The following is a 17,883-nucleotide window of genomic DNA, read 5'->3' on the forward strand; positions in this document are numbered from 1 at the left end:
AAAACTATTTAAGTTTTATATCCCATTGAAATTTTTTATAAAAAATTTTTATTTTAACCGATTTTATGACGATTTCTTCAGCTGTACTAGTTTTCGACAGATATTAAATTTTATAATTTTTAGTTTTCATTGCAGATTAATAATTTTTCATAATATTAAAGTGCTTTCAAAAATGAAGATTTTGATAAAAAAAAAGTTGTTATACGAACCTTAGAGCCGAAGTAATTTTTTTTTTATTTCAATTCATTTTCGTTTGCTTGCCAACCTTTTAGGCTAAAACTTGTACATCTTGCAGTTCAATACTGATACTTTTATTTAAAAAATTTTACGTTTTACCAACAGCTAGATAACAATAGGAAAATCTTTAATCCTTAATGATAAAAAAATCTTTTTGTAAGTTATTTAGGGTGACTTGACGAAATACTTACACAGTTATTTAGTCGTACTTATTTACGTTCAATATAGGCACAATAATAAATAAAAATTGTATAAAAATGTCATTGAACCAAAAAAGTCGAGTCAAACTATATACAAATACTTACAACTACCGCTGTGAGTGCTGTGCAGACATCGCGCCGTGCGGTAAAAAGTTACTATAGCCGAGTATAATCGAATAAAGCCGAAGGAAAGAGAGCTGTTGATTTTTTCGGCGTGGAGGAAAGCTGTGTGCGGCAATATGTATAGTTTATATACGGCTGTAACTATAGCAGAAAAATTTGAAAAAAAACTCATAGTGCAATAAAAACAACAAAAACATTTAAAAATTCTATTTTAAAAGATTGATTGCCAGGAGACTAAAGTATTTTTATTCGTTGTGTTGAAACAGATCAAGTTTATTATTGTGCGGAATTTTTCAATGATCAATTGCATTTTATTACAAAAAAGTTCAAGTGGATTGTTTATCCTATCAACATAAATAAAAGTAATACGTCTTGACTCATTTATACTTGAAAAAATATTAATGTAAAAATTTTATTTAATTTGAGTGAAGACAAAATAAAATCACACGTTATTTTCAAGTATCCCTTACGTCAAATATACTATGTTGTATACATTTAGAAATCCAAAAAATGAATAAATAACAGTATGGTATGCTTATCGAATAATTAAAAAAGTATTTTACAAATTCAATATGATACATATATTTATCCGTAAAACTGCAAAACTGCACCAAAAACTGTGTATCATCTTCAGATTTAAGTACAGCAACACTATTAATACTGTAAAGCTTATCTCAAGAATCTACCTTACTTGTATGTGAGTTATAGTATAAAAAAAGAACAAAAAGATGTGTATCGAAAGTATAAAACATGTGAAATGTATGAAACATTTTATTTTTATGTAAATTAGTCTCACAGTTTATGGTTTACGTGTAATATCGTTCTCTTTAAAAAAATATCTACTTGTTCATACATTATCGTAAGAAACCTTATCAAAAAAGATTCGATTAGATTAGATTATCTTGTGTTGAACTTTGATAACTTTTATATTGTTGTTGGGCGGCTTACTAACATGATTTGGAAGTTGTGCAGGTAACTGTAATTTGAACTGCAGAAACACAAATATTGAGTGTGGGCTCGTTACGATAATTTTCACATACGCTGTTGTATTGGTTTATGTAAAACGCAAGAGTGCACTAACTCTTCTCTTTGCTGCAACCGTAGATAGCTGAGATCGTTGTCACTACCAAACGTTTTCCATGCGTTCCATTATTATTCTTATTACTGGGTTCCATTATAACTGTTAAACGCAATAAAACTGTATAACAGTATGTTAAAATGTAAATGAACTTTGATGTCTAATAAATGGCATGCTTCGAAATTTTGTACCCTTAAAAAAAATAGATGATGTGTATCGTTTAACCTCTAAAAATATATAAACCTTGAATTGGATTTTTCAAGCTCTACTAACCATAAATTTCAGTAAAATTGATGCTTTAAGCTTTTCTTATTTTAAAATGCTATAACTTATGACCCCAACTTTCATAACTTCAAAACCCGCAAACTTACATCCTCGAAGTAGTAGCACAGCAATCAATAAAGATGCATGCCCTTTGATCTTATAAACTAAAAATTTAGACAGTTCTATGCTCTAAGCGTTTGTAAACTTTAAATTGAAGTAGGTCTCATTTTACTTCAGTATTCCTACTTTAGAGTCCAGTATTTCTCATGATCTAAGCTGTTACAACTTTAACAGCAAGTAATTAAATATGAACTCTAAACCTAGTGAGATAAAGTCTAGAAGCTTTTGTTACCTTAAATAAATTTTCCGCTATGAATTCGTATAAGCGTTTTCTTACAATTATTGTGTTATAATAAAAATAAGGTACAAAAGCGACTAATTTTACTGAAGCGACAGACCGGAAAAATCTTATTCTTACTGAATTTTAAAGATACTAAGATTTTTTTGGGCTCAAGTAACAATTAAAAAATAATACAATACCATGGCAATTCTCAGTGATGGCTCTTTAATTTCTTAATCTCAGGCCACGCTTCCAATAAAATATCAGTAATATCCCAAGTGCTGAATCATGTGTTTCATGGAAGCGACAGTAAGAAATAACAATTAAAATAAGAAATAACAAAAAAATAAGCTATTTAAAAGCCATGCTCCAAGATTCCACGTTTTTTCATTTAAATTTCCTTAATTATGGCAAAGGAGCAAGAAGACAGTAGTTTTATTATCAAATTAACAATTAAAATAACTTACGGACACATGGTTGAGCAAAATGCTTTAACAAAATAAAAATGAAATAGTTACATTATAAGAAAAATACAGGGTGTACATATCTATAGACTCCTTTTACTTGCTCCTTTGTCATCAAATAATATTAAAACTCTAACTTGGTAGTTTGAAGCATGACTGTTTATTAATAATTTATTTACATCAATCAATACTTCGCTGTCTTGCTAACAGCCTCTTCAGAATTAAAAATCATGTAGGGGCTAAGATAACACTCATCATGGACACCTATGGCGCTCACAGTGGTCAATTTTCATTTTCATTCTTTCAAAATTAAATATCTCAAGAATGAAGCCACCTAGAACGATGAATTTTTTTGTAGCTTACTAGTTAAATGATACAGAAAATCAGAAAAATGTTTTTGAAAGTGTTTGTCGTCTTTCTAACCTCAAAATTTTACAAAAACCACGAATTTTATGAATGTTTTTATGTAATGCTGATACTTTAGCACAGATAGAGCTAAAACATTGTTTCTTTATTAAGTGAAAATAGAATGACATGAAATCATAGAAAGGTATTTATGAAATCGTCTGAGATTTATCTAACTTTAAAATTCTGCGATAAACGCTTATTTCCCCATAACTAAACTGTCAAAATCAGTTATATCAAAATTAAAGCAAGCTAGGAAGATAATTTTTATTGGAGCATTTAGGTAAGATTAAAAAAAAAGAATAATTTTTCATACATAATATGAGTGATGACTGTCTAACCTTTAAATTTTACAAAAGCCATGAATTTTATGAATCGTGTTTTTTTCAATCTAACATTTAAAACAGAGCAAGCTGGGATAATGATTGTTTTAAGAGCGTACAAGTAAGGTAATATGAAATAACAGAAGGATGGGTATAAATGCATTTTTAAAAACAACTTTGTTTTCGACCATTTTCCCAGATACACTTGCAACTTATTATTTAACGTTACTTACAATAGATTGCTTCGTTTTACAGTTTTCGGTAATATCATACTTGCGAGGTGCCAAATCTGATTAGCCATTTTTATTTAAAAAAATCAAACTTTTATGTCTAAAAAAACAGTTTCTATTCTACTAAAATATATTTTCTTTATTGTTTCAATAATCAATGCCTAAGGAAAACCCTGAAAAAACTTAGTTTTTCTCGTTCGGTGTTATTTAGCGCCTAACCTCGAAATTTCGTAGTACGAATCATTGTTCCTCCTAAAGAGCATTTAGTAAGCTTGGAAAAAAAACGAAAAAAATTAAAAATGTCATAGTCTGTAAAATAATTTTTTTTAACTTACTGACCCCAAATTCAAGCCTTTACTTACTCATCGTCATCACTCATCTCACTAATTTTACTCATCAATATTGATAAAAAAAGTCATCAATGTGATTTGATAAGTTAATAACTAGAAGTTGAGGAATTGTTATTAAAGACAAGTAATAAATGAAATAACGGTGTCTTTTTACTTGAATATTAAAAAAATTTATAGTCTAAGGTTTATATACATATTAACAGCTTAAAGTTTATAAGAATAATACAGTACTTTCAAATAATTAAATAATTTTTCTACGAATGATGTACATGAGCAGTTCAAAACATTTGTGTATGGAAACGCTAACAAGAATACTCATTTATAATGTACCTGTGATTTAAATTATGATATTAATTAAATAACAATAATTATTATTCACATTTATTAAAGAAAAATTAGTGTTGATAACTATAGGACTGAAAAATCATTACTATAATTGCTACAGTAATTTTCCTATGTTAAGCTTTATTTAACCTACAAATAATAAAATTTGTATTTTTTAAAAAATTTCAAGTTGAGTCCTCCTAAGAAACCCTCAAAACAGTTTGTCTGTAACTCTATATTATCTTACCTGCACGCTTGAAAAATAATCATCAGTCTAGCTTGCTCTGATTTGGAGTATCAGGATTAGAAAAAAACAATATGATTTGTGATTTTTTTGTAAAATTGCAAGGTTCAGGTAGACATCAGACACATGGGTAAAATTTTTTATTTATTTTCCTTCATCTTACCAGTACGCTCCAAAGAAAACCATAGCAGCCTACTCCGAATCAAAGGTATTTAAATTTAAGAATAAAGGCATGTGGAAGCTTGTGTTTTTGTCGAATTTTAAGGTAAAAAAGGCACAAGATAAACTTATTAACATTATTTTGTTACCCTATATCATCTTGCTCACTCGCTTCAAAAACTATCATAGTTCCAGCTTGCTCTGTTTTACGTAGTAGATTCGAAAAAATTAAATTTATAAAAATTAGAGTTTTCGTAAAATTTTGAGGTTAGGTAGTCATGAGACACACATATAAAGATTCTTCCTTTTTTTCGTCTTACCTAAATGCTCCAATGAAAAATATCATTCTAGGTTGCTCTCACTTTGAGATACCTAATTTTCACCGTTTACTTGTAGGGAAATAAGCATTCATCGTAGAATTTTAAAGTTAGATAGACCTCAGACGAGTTTATAAATACCTTTCTATAGTTTCATTTCATTCTATTTTCATTAAAAAAAAACAACGTTTTAGCTCTATCTGTGCTTAAGTATCAAAGTTAAAAGAAAACATTCATAAAATTCGTGGTTTTTGTAAAATTTGGAGGTTAGATAGTCATCACACATATGTATAACACTTTTTTTTTAACTTACCTAAATGCTCCAATAAAAATTACCTTCCGAGCTTGCTTTAATTTTGATATAACTGATTTTGACAGTTTACTCATGAAAAAATTTGTGATTTTCATAAAATTTTGAGGTTAGGAAGTCGATAAACATTTTTCTGATATTCTTTATCATTTTACTTGTAAGCTCAAAAAAAATCATCGTTCTAGATAGCGTCGTTCTTAAGATTTTTGCTTTTGAAACAAAAAATTAACGAAATTTTGGTTTTTCGTGAAATTTTGAGGTTAAAAAGTCATTGAAAATATATATGAATGTTATTTTACTATAGTATATCATCTAGACTATGATCTACAACAATAATTATACCTCTATATAGCTCCAATTTGTAGATAATCAATTTTGAAAATAGTTAGATAAAAAAAAATTTGTGTTTATCGTAAAGCTTGGAGGTTAGGAAGTCGACAAATACTTTAATAAACATTTTTCTGATACTCTGCATCATGTTAACTGTATGCTCCAAAAAAATCATCATTTTTGATAGCTTTGTTCTTGAGATATTTAATTTTGAAAAAAAAATTAATGAAATTTTGGTTTTTCGTGAAATTTTTAAATTAAAAAGTCATTAAAAATGTATATAAATGTTATTTTACGATAGTATATTATCTAGACTATAATCTCTAATAAAGATTATACCTTTAGATAGCTTTCATTTGTAGATAATTAATTTTGAAAATAGTTGGATCAACATTATTAGTGGTTATTGTAAAATTTTCAGGTTAGGAAGTCGACAAACACTTTCAAAAACATTTTCTGATACTCTGTATCTTATTTACTGCATGCTCAAAGAAAAATCATCGTTCTAGATAGCTTCCTTCTTAAGATATTTGATTTTGAAAGAATGAAAATGTTAATTGACCACTGTGATGGCGCCTACAATTTAATCCACATATTGACAAACTTTACTTATTTTCAATAGGTGTCCATCATGCGTGTTATCTTAGCACCTAAATGATTTTTAATCTTGAAGCTGTCAGCAAAACAGCGAAATATTGATTGATGTTAATAAATTATTAATAAGTAGTCATGCTCCAAACTATTAAGTTAGAGTCTTAATATTAAAAATATAGGTTGCCTAAGTATATGCTTATGGAGCCAACTGTGTTTACAAGGAGACTTCACTGTCTTGGAACACTGCTGACCTCTACTCTATGACTCTTTAAGGTGTCGAAATACGACTGGAGCAAGCTACGAAGTTTAAAACGTATGGTCAGCATGTTTTGTAACTTTCATTTTACTTTGTAGTTATAAAACCAAAAGCTTCTAGTAAAACATTATGTATGAGCTTACACGAGGATTTTAGTTCAGTAATGTACTTATCAAGTGCAGTTAATAATAAAGTAATGTATTGCCACTCATGGAGAGCACTGTTGTTTATTATTAAAGAATTAAGGTATTTTATACAGTGTAGTACATTATTTTTCTCGAGATTTGTAATCGATTTTGATATGAATAAATAAATTTAAACTCTCTCATTATTCTATTAATTTTATAAACTAAACTAAGTAGGTGTTTGAACATCTGCTATTTCTGCAACTTGTAAAAGAACTTGAGACTTATCTACAACCCTCTAATACTTATTAGAGGTATAAGTTAAATGCTTATAGTTAATTATTGAACAGTGATAATAAAGTATAACCAATACCAAATCAAGTTTTGGATAACCTTTATAGGTGTGTATGCTGATGATAACGAATTTATCATTTAATCCGTAATTTTTGATCACCCAAGTCTTATAAACTTACCATTAGACCAATGTACAACATGAATTTTACACTAGGAACTTTGGCTATAAAAGCATGTGGTAGGGGAGGGTGGGGCGAACTTCGTCATGCAGGTGACTTCGTCACCCGATATTTTTTCTTTCATAATGCATATTGCGATGTCATTTTTGTTGAAATAGGTTCTTCAATGCATTTACTTAAGTCGTCTCAAAAATCTATACGAAAAAACTATTTTACCTTTTAATAAAATCAAACTGAAAACTTGAGCAAAAAATGATGGTCGGACAAGAATTTTTCAGCACTGGCTAAATGAACAGTTACAAGTTAACGTGTTTTCTATTATAGACGTTTGAAAGCTTGATTGCTAAACTTTCAAATCCATTTTTTTTACGATGAGATAAATATTAACAAAGTTATTGCAAATTAAAAAAAAAAGTGTAAAGTGGGGCATAGTTCGTCACCGGCAAGCGCAGCAGTAGGTACTTGTAGGTTAAGTTCTCGTTTTGTTTACTATGGTGCGTAATCATAAAAAAAAGTTGCATTCTCATGATTGGACCGATGAGGATATGAATTTAGCGATACAAAGTGTTCGTGATGGAAAATCGATCAAATCTACTGCTGCAGAGTTTGGAATCCCGAGGACAACTCTTCAGTATAAAGTGAAAAACACAAGCACAACTGAAGAGCAAACACGTAATTTCGCGTTGATATATTATGTGTAAAAGTACATAATTTGTTTAAGTTAAGAAATCATTTTGATTTGTACTACAATTTTTACCGTCAAGGGTTTCAGGGCGGTGTTCATGGCTGAACAGGAAAAAGCTCTATGCCAGTATATATTTCTTTGATCGTCAGCTTAGTAGGTATTTATTAAAAGTGTTTTTCAAAGTATTACTACAAGTGTTCATCAGTATAGTAATAAGTTTAAGTGAGACTAATTTATTTTATTAGTATTAAAAAACTTTATACTGTGATTGAGACTACAGAAAATAAATCTATTAATAAAAAAAAAAAGTTTTTCATTTTAATTCAATAAATCTTTCTCTATTTATCTGACGCACGCTTACCTGCATTTTAAGAGCAATTAAACTCATTATTTGCATTTAAAAAGTATTATTTAATAAGTAATTTCAATACAAATAACTGTTTATCACTTGGAATCATGGAAATAAGTGCACTGTACCTAACCTTACTGGCAGTTAGATCCGTGCCTAGCGAGAGTATGACGAACTCTGCCCCCCCTTATGATGAACTATACCCTGCCATGACGAATTGGGCCCCGCTCGAAGATCGTTTGATTTTACTTAATAAAAATGATAATTGTTTGATTTTTTTTTTTTTTAAAGTGGAATTGCTTTCTTGAAATATTTACCTTTAAAATGACTGTGTGTAAATAATCTCATCAACAATAAGTTATCTCTAATTAACGAGAACAAAATGGGTGATGACAGTGCCCCACCCTCCCCTACTACTGATTCCATATCTTAAATTTAACATTATTTTCATGATAAGTAACTTCAAGAAGTGTAGTTGCTTTCAAACTTTTTATGATTATACATCTTTGTATCCGATCCACCCCAGGCTTCCTATTATTTTTTTAGTAACTAGTCTGATATTGCGTGATACAAAATTAAACCAAACATATTTATTTAACAAAAACTTCTGATTTTTGTGAGAAGTTACATGTTTTAAAACATATAAAGAAACTTTTCATATTATTAAATAGTAAACTATGATTTAAAGAAGGAAAATGTCTTTCAGTATTTTAAAAATACTGGGATAAATAATAACCAGGAATAATATTGTTCATTTTACACTAAGATTTGAAGCACGTTAATTACTTATTCTACCATCGAAAACTTAACTTGAAAACTCGCTATTAATCTTATCTGTGCTACAGAGTTTACAGGTACTTGATGTCTTACAAGCCTAAATAAATCGTGTGCCAGTGTGGTTGCGTTCACCTACTATTACACTTATATTTATATTTGTTTAGTGCTGTGAAAAAGCTGACATTATATAGTTAGTCCTTATCTAGTGCTTAAAGGAGTAGATAGTAACTATCCGTCGCTCAGCTCATGCACAAATCATGAAACTTTTGTTTTAAGTCTACGTTTTTGTTTAACGTGTTTCATTATAATTTCTGGTATTGTCGCATGAAATAAATTTACCTTAAATTGAAGTTTTTAATATCAAATATGATTAAACTGTGCCTTGTTTTAAACTATTTTTGGGGGTTCCTAGTTGTTTTTGTCAACCCCTCCTCCTGTCTGATTCAATCTTGAATTGATAAATTCCACTTCTGGTGTAATGCTAAACACTAGTATTTAAGCTAGATATAAGAATAATGTGTATTACTAGGTACATAACCCATTTTAGCTAATGAACATCAGTTTACATCAATGAGTTGGTCATGTTGGCCTCTTATACCCTACTCAGAGCAATGACGCGAATACGAACAGTATACCGCTACGCTGGCGTGTTGTTTGTTCTCTCTTTTTCTCTTACGCTCACGCATATTTATACGTAATATCTTTACCGTCTCCATCTCTCACGACTAATATAATTCAGCCATTTTTCAATGCATGCCTTCAATTTTTCTCATATTATTTTATTTAACGTACGTGTGTTGATAATCTAGATGTAAGCGATCTCTACATGATACAAATTTGTAGTATAATAAAGTCTTTAATCAAGAAAAAAGTTAAAAATTAAGTGAAGAAAAATATTTAATTTTAATACATCTACAGCTACAATAAGAATTAATTACACAATATGTCTTGCTGCAATTAAATTAATATCTTCTATTACAAATAACTAACAAGTGTTACTCATAACTAATCATTTACTTTTAAAATCATTAACTATTTGTATGAGATAGGTATCCTGTCACTTTTTTAATTTCTCACATTTTTCCACAGCTTTTCCTGAATTAAGTCCCGCTTTGCTATTTCTTCAATGTAAAAAAAATCAGTAAACCACATAATTACATTACAAAACTAGGCATTTTCTGTGAAGTGTTAAGAGACTTCCTTAAATTTATATGAAGTATCAGAATATTTTGTTGTCTGATGATGACCTCATTTTCAGCAGTTTTAACAATTCATCGATACAACTTAAACCACTGATTAAGTTGTAATTAAGTACTCGCTGAGGGGACCTACACTTTTATACCAGTGAAGTCACTTATCTTTTCTTGAAACATTATTAAATATATCTGTATTACTATTAAGAATTCGTTTTATTTAAAACAGTATCTTTTAACTTTACACAGCTGCATTAGGATGAGTTTATAAATTACGGTAACTAAGGATTGTCATAGTTAGTAATAAATTTTGCAAAATTTTTATAATGTATACTAGATCTGAATAAGAAATTAAATAAAACAACAGCAAAGTACAACTCATTTTTTGGAACACTGTATTATTGTCATAACATGTTAAGTTTATCTTTATAGATTTTTATTTTTTTAAACATACTTTTTTTACAATTCTGGTAGAACCAAAAAACCAAAAGCTTTGATGCGTTCTACAAAGGTATGAAAAATCACTGTTTTAAAAAATTGTTAAGGCTCTTAAATGCTTCCTGAAACTAATTTTTGCTGTTTTTGTCAATATCTTGATTATTAGAAAAAATGTTGTTAATATCCAAAGGATTTGTTATATTGCATATTTTTATCACATAACTTTCTTTTTTATTCTCTAGTGCAACCTCAACTTTGCAAGCTTTTTGTGCTATTTCTAACAGTTACATGATTCAATTGTTATCTTACATTAGTAAAATTATTCACTTAAATACAAGTTTTACGAGGTATGGAGATGATTATAAAATTGTGAGTACTACTTAAAGGTATTATTAAGTTTTGTTGCTTTTAGAGGTAAAAGTAAATCTATGTAAACTATTGTTTAAAAATGTAGTTTGAAAAAAAATTTTGCCTTTTTTATTTTTATTCGCAGTGCTTTTTGAGGTTATATATATAAATATATGTGTATATATATATATATATATATATATATATATATACACATATATAATATATAAAATATACGCTAAACGTCAAGCGCAAGAGGCAGACGTTGTCACGCTGAGCTTCTCCATCACTCCTGTAACAAAACTGCGTGCAAAAAAAAAAAAAAATCCGAATCTCCTTGCTGCATTTTAAGTGTCTTGTTTTGTGCATAAAGATACATGTGCGGTCGCAGGTGATTTTGAAGACTATGCGTCCCGACTAGGACCCGATCTGACGACCGCTGACCCTGGCTCTGCTTCTGCCATTGCCTTGCATAGTTTGTCCTCTTTGCCCTCTGTCAATATTCCGACATTTTGCGGTGTCTTTGAGAGTTGGGAGAGTTTCCGTGACGTCTTTAAGGCTCTAGTTCATCTTTAAACCGAGCTCCCGGCCGTTATCAAATTATGGCGAACTCATGTCACTGGAGATGCTGCTGACCTGATAAGAAATATTCCCCTTTTAGGTGATAACTATACTCAAGCCTGGAACGTTCTTGTCAAGTTTTATGGCAATAAGCGTCGTCTGGTTACCTCCTACACCAGCACGGTCCTCAATTGTCAGAACATGAAGTCCAACTCCTGCCCGGAAATGAAGCGTTTATCAAAAGAGATGTGGGGGCCCCTCGACTCTCTTGTTGCTTTGGGTAGAGATAACTGGTGCGAAGACATTATCATCGCTCTTGTGATCAGTAGGTTCGATAACTCTACGAACCGAGAGCGGCAGAAGCACCTAGGTAGCAGTGATGAGCCGCCTACTCTTGCTCGTTTACGTGAGTTCGTCGCCACCCAAATTATCATGACGGAAACGTTAGAGTGAGTTAAACGGAAGCCTACGTCCCAAGATACGTCAAAATCCAAACGAAAGTCTTCACTCGTGCATGAAATCGCCACTTCTAACGATTCGGGGTCCATTAGTTGCTTTCTCTGCGGCAAGCCCCATTGTTTGTCCTCCTGTCAAACCTTCCAAGGTAAACCTCTGAACGAAAAACGGCAGCTCGTAAAAGACAGGCAACTTTGTCTCAATTGCCTTGGTCAACACTGTAAAACTGTGTAAGAGTAAGTTCTCGTGTTCAGTTTGTCATTAAAAGTATCATACCCTATTGCATAAGGAAGACGCCAAGTCAAGTCCCACCAATGACTCAACCTCTTTTGATAAACCCGCCAGTGGTCCTGAAAAACCTCATGAACTCCCACTCGATTAAAGCTTCCACGCTAACGTCAACTTATTGCGTAGCGAGGGCTTACTTTCAGGACCCAAGGTTCTTTTAGCTACCGCTCGAATTTACGTTCGAGGACCAGACGGTTCACAGGTTCTAGTAAGAGCCCTTGTTGACCAGGGTTCTTAAAGTTCTCTGGTGATTCGTTCTCTTTGCAATGTCTTAAGACTTAAGACTCACTCGGTTAGCATCTCATTAGCTGGCGTAGGGGATTCGACCTCAACTTATGTAACGAGAAGGACTTACCTAAACTTTCAACCACATCTTGATTCTTGTTTTAAGTGCGAGACTGAGGCTTTGATTGTTCCTAAGATTTCTTCGTATAAGCCTCCTACTTCAAGAAGTTTAGTAAATATTCCATACATTCAGGAAATTCAACTTGCGGACCCTGATTATCGCTCTCTAGATAAAATAGACGTTCTGCTAGGAGCCTCTGTTCACGCCTACATAATTCTTAATTTAATTCGACGAGGCTCCCTCGATCAACCCATCGCCGCAGCCTCTCGGGTCGGATGGTTATCATTAGAACCTGTTTACTTCATACCAGAGAGTGTCCCTTCCTTTAAGCAAGTGAGCCACTTAATGACCGCGTCTGAAGAAATTGCAGTGATGCACGTTTCCAAGGGCCTTGATCTCGATGAAGTTATGCAACGATTTTGGCTGGTCAAGGAACCTCTCTCGAAGCCTGAGCTGAAGGGAGACGATCTTCGTTGCGAGGAGCATTTCAATCTCACGCACTCTCGATCCCCTGACGGCCGATTCGTGGTCAAACTTCTGTTCAAGGGCGAAACTGTTGACACTCTTTCGCTTCGAGAGGGCTCATACAAAACTGTGCTCTCCATGTTTCGTCAGCAGGAGAAAAGATTCGGGAACGATCCTTGCTTGTTTGAGTTGTACAAGTCCTTTATGTCTAAATACATAGCTCTCGGCCACATGCGTAATATAATGGACTCCAGATTGGCAAAGTGCTTTCTCCCTCATCATGGGGTCTTAAGGACCAAGTGCTCTTCACCTAAGCTTAGAGTCGTCTTCAATGGCTCAGCCAAAAGCAAAAATGGATTGGTAAATTTTTTCGAGTTGATCATCAAATGGCGTTTTTAAAGATTCGTCTTTACCACCGATGTGGAGAAGATGTTTCGGCAAATCTCGGTCCACAAAGACGACCAAGCCTTTCAGGCAATCCTTTGGAGACCTTACACCTCTTCTTAGCTTAAAACATACTTTCTGACGATACAGTCACGTATGGTCTTGCGTGTTCCCCTTTCTTGGCAACTCGCGTTTTGCGTCAACTGGCCTTCGAGCATGCGGAATCTCATCCCCGCGCCTCAAAGATCTTACGCGAGGAAACCTACGTAGATGATTGTTTGTCAGGCGGTCATTCAGTGGAGCAGATCTTGGTCAAATGTGAGGAGCTCGGTAAACTGACGCGAATTGGTGGATTTCCTCTGTGCAAATGGTATTCTAATTTACCGCAGGCTCTTGAGAGCATCCCTATAGTTCATCGTGTTGATCAACTGAAGATCCTGGAGACAAACGGAGAGTTTATATCTGTCCTTGGACTGTCTTGGGATCCCAAATTCGATGAATTTGCATTTAAATTCACGATCGATCAACTTCCTAGGTTTTGGATGAAACGGAGCTTGTTCTCTCAAGCTGCTCGGTACTATGATCCTTGGGCTCGTTTTCGCTGATTATCATAGTTTTCAAAATGTTGCTACAGTCACTGTGGTTGCTTAAGATAGCGTGGGACACGCCACTTCCAGCACCTGTTGTTGAGACCTGGGTGAAGTGGCTGAATGAGATACCTGAGCTAGATCAGGTGAGAGTCCCTCGATGGAACCATTATTATTCTCCTGGTGCTCAGCTGGAAATTCATGAATTTGTTGATTCCTCTAAGTCAGCCTACGCCGCTGTCGTTTACACCCGCCTCTTCAACGGCAGCGATATACACGAGTCGCTCCAAGTAGCCAACACCCAAGTCGCCCCCCTAAAGGTATTGAGCGTTCCTCGACTTGAGTTGTGCGCTGCTTATCTGCTTACAAAAATCGTCAAAAATTTTGCAGATACTTGCCATTATAACAGAGCTTTTGTTCACTTATGGACAGACTCCCTGAACGTTCTTTACTGGCTTAACGCTCCGCCGTCCAAGTGGCCAATATTTGTTGCAAACAGATGTTTAGACATCCACACTCTAGTGCCCAGTGCCAAATGGCACCACATCACGTCTAGACAAAACCCTGCTGATCTGGCCTCTCGAGGCATTATGTCCAGTCAATTTGTCGCTAAGCGGATCTAGTTCCACGGTCCAGATATCTTACATGAAACTGACCCTCAGTACCCTGAGCTCAAGGTTGAAGTTATCGAGCCACTGCCTTCGTTCAATCTAGTATCAAGTTGCTCGGAAGAAAGACCTGATTCTTTCGTTAAAATCCTTCTTAGTCATTATTTACGTTGGCTTCGGCTTTTGCGAGCAGCGGCTTACGTCATGCGTTTTGCTTTTCGGTGTCACGAGAGTCTGAGAAAGTCATCCTCACCACTAACTATAAAGTCCACTGCTCTAGAATTTCTTCGTCATGATCCGTTCATTCAGGTTTCTTCTCCAAGCTTGACAACTGATGAGTTAGACGCCGCTTCCTTGTTTTTAGTTTTTGATCAACGGCGCAATTTTGCGCCTGACATCGCAGTTATTAAACGCAACATCGACATTCCGATTGGTCAACAAGAATGGCTTCCCGCCTCAAGCTGATTACGAAAGCTAGCTACCTTTATTTATGACGGGTTGTTACGAGTTGGAGGCAGATTAAGCAACGCCTTGCTTGATTCTGACGCTAAACATCCTCTGATTTTGTTTGGCAGAGACCCTCTAACCTTGTTACTTATCCAACGATATCATCTCATTACTCTTTACAGAGGTACACATTTAAGCTTGACCGCCCTTTCTCGGAAATACTGGATTATAAATGGTCGACAGATCGTAAGCTCCGTGTTGTCTCACTGCTTGACCTGTCGCCGATATACCGCTCGACCACAGACTCAGCTGATGGCTGATCTCCCGAGAGCCCAGGTGACTCCTTCACTGGCATTCCAAAAGACAGGTGTCGATTATGCTAGGCCCTTTCCCATTCGTCTGGCAAAAGCATCGAGGGAGAGGCACCCTCAAGGGTTACACTGCTGTATTTGTCAGCATGGCTACCAAAGTTGTACATCTGGAGGTCGTCGAAGATCGCACTTCCGATTTCTTTATAGCGGCTTTCCAACGGTTTACGTCTATATGAGATCAATGCACTAATCTATACAGTGATTGAGGCACTAATTTTGTGTGAGCCGATCGAGAACTAAACGCAATGTTAAGGGATCGGCACAAAAACGCGCCCTTCGCTGATGCTCTCTGTGTTCTGGGAGCACAGTGGCACTTGAACCCCTCTTCCGCCCCATACTTCGGTGGTCTGTGGGAGGCTGCGATGAAATCGACGAAATTCCATCCAAAAAGAGTCATCGGAGAACAGATTCTCACGTTCGTTTAATTCTCCACATGGTTGTGTCAAATTAAGTCAGGCTTGAATTCAAGACCCCTGGCGCCCTTGACTGACGATCCCATGGATCTGAGTCCCCTTACGCCTTCTCACTTCTTAATTTAAGCCCTCATATTCGATACCAGAGCCGAACCTGACTTATGAACATATATCCCCCCTGCACCGGTGGAAGCTAATGTCCCAAGCTGTTCAGTGTTTTTGGCGCAGGTGGTCAGTGGAGTACCTAAACTCCCTCGAAACTCAAGAGAAAAGGGTTTCCCCCCGAAGGTCATTAGAAATAGGAGATCTTGTTTTGATTAAAGATGAGTCCACTCCCTTCGGCAAATGGCCCCTTGCGAGAATTGTACACATTTTCAAAGATCCTAAAACGCTGGTGCGAGTCGTAAGAGTTAAAACTCAGAAACTCAATGAACTAGGCCTATCTATAAGTTAATTCTGCTACGTACCGTCTGCAAGATCGAATCAATGGGCACTACATAGATTTAATTAGTGACTAAGAGGTACCATTATTGTACTTGCGGCTTTACCTCAGCATCTTTCGTTATTTTGCGTCTTGTTTTTTTTTTTTGCGATTTCGATTAATTCGGATTTAGTTTTATTGTTTAATTAATAATGAAAGAGAGTAAATTGAACCTGACTAACAACAGGAACTATCTTTGTTATCCTTCTCCCTCCTCAAGCGCAACGACTGTACCTATAGTTTTTTGATTGTAAGTGAGAGCGCCCCGCGGTATTTTTTATGTGATGCGTACTATTATTTTCAATTGATTCTGATATTATGTGTTGACCTAGGCAATTGAGACAAAGTTGTCTGTCTTTTACGAGCTACCGTTTTTCGTTCAGAGGTTTACCTTGGAAGGTTTGACAGGAGGACAAACAATGGGGCTTGCCGCAGAGAAAGCAACTAATGGACCCCGAATCGTTAGAAGTGGCGATTTCATGCACGAGTGAAGACTTTCGTTTGGATTTTGACGTATCTTGGGACGTAGGCTTCCGTTTAACTCACTCTAACGTTTCCGTCATGATAATTTTGGTGGCGACGAACTCACGTAAACGAGCAAGAGTAGGCGGCTCATCACTGCTACCTAGGTGCTTCTGCCGCTCTCGGTTCGTAGAGTTATCGAACCTACTGATCACAAGAGCGATGATGATGTCTTCGCACCAGTTATCTCTACCCAAAGCAACAAGAGAGTCGAGGGGCCCCGACATCTCTTTTGATAAACGCTTCATTTCCGGACAGGAGTTGGACTTCATGTTCTGACAATTGAGGACCGTGCTGGTGTAGGAGGTAACCAGACGACGCTTATTGCCATAAAACTTGACAAGAACGTTCCAGGCTTGAGTATAGTTATCACCTGAAAGGGGAATATTTCTTATCAGGTCAGCAGCATCTCCAGTGACATGAGTTCGCCATAATTTAATAACGGCCGGGAGCTTGGTTTAAAGATGAACTAGAGCCTTAAAGACGTCACGGAAACTCTCCCAACTCTCAAAGACACCGCAAAATGTCGGAATATTGACAGAGGGCAAAGAGGACAAGCTATGCAAAGCAATGGCAGAAGCAGAGCCAGGATCAGCGGTCGTCAGATCGGGTCCTAGTCGGGACGCATAGTCTTCAAAATCACCTGCGACCGCACAGTAAGCTTCCTCAATTACGTCCATATAATTTTTTTAATGTAGTTATGTTGACCAATATCTTCATCGAGACCCAGAATTTGATTGTGAATCGTCAAAGCCTGATCGTACGAATCCTCAACTACTTTGCTTCGAGTCATGCATTGACCTATGGTCATTTTCACTTCGTCTAGTTTTTTAAAATTGTCGTAGGCGTTCTTTATTTTTCGATAAAGCGCTAGCTGCTGATCGTAAAATTATGATCCTGTGGCCTATTAATGCCTGAGGGATGGCGTTGATGCAGAGATGATGCACTGGACGTTGAGGGGAGGAAGGTGGGTTTCTTTATGCACAAAACAAGACACTCAAAATGCAGCAAGGAGATT

General features: G+C 34.9%; 1 protein-coding gene across 2 annotated transcripts in view; it reads left to right on the plus strand.

Moving 5' to 3' along the window:
- The window catches only part of Vha13 (V-type proton ATPase subunit Vha13), a 221,066-nt gene that overhangs the window by 156,535 nt on the left and 46,648 nt on the right, over positions 1 to 17,883 (plus strand). The window lies entirely within an intron of this gene.

This window comes from Copidosoma floridanum, unplaced genomic scaffold (assembly GCF_036245765.1).
Source record: "Copidosoma floridanum isolate Cflo_tuat_1 unplaced genomic scaffold, Cflo_Japanese_pri ptg000016l, whole genome shotgun sequence".
Classification (NCBI taxonomy): Eukaryota; Metazoa; Arthropoda; class Insecta; order Hymenoptera; family Encyrtidae; genus Copidosoma; species Copidosoma floridanum.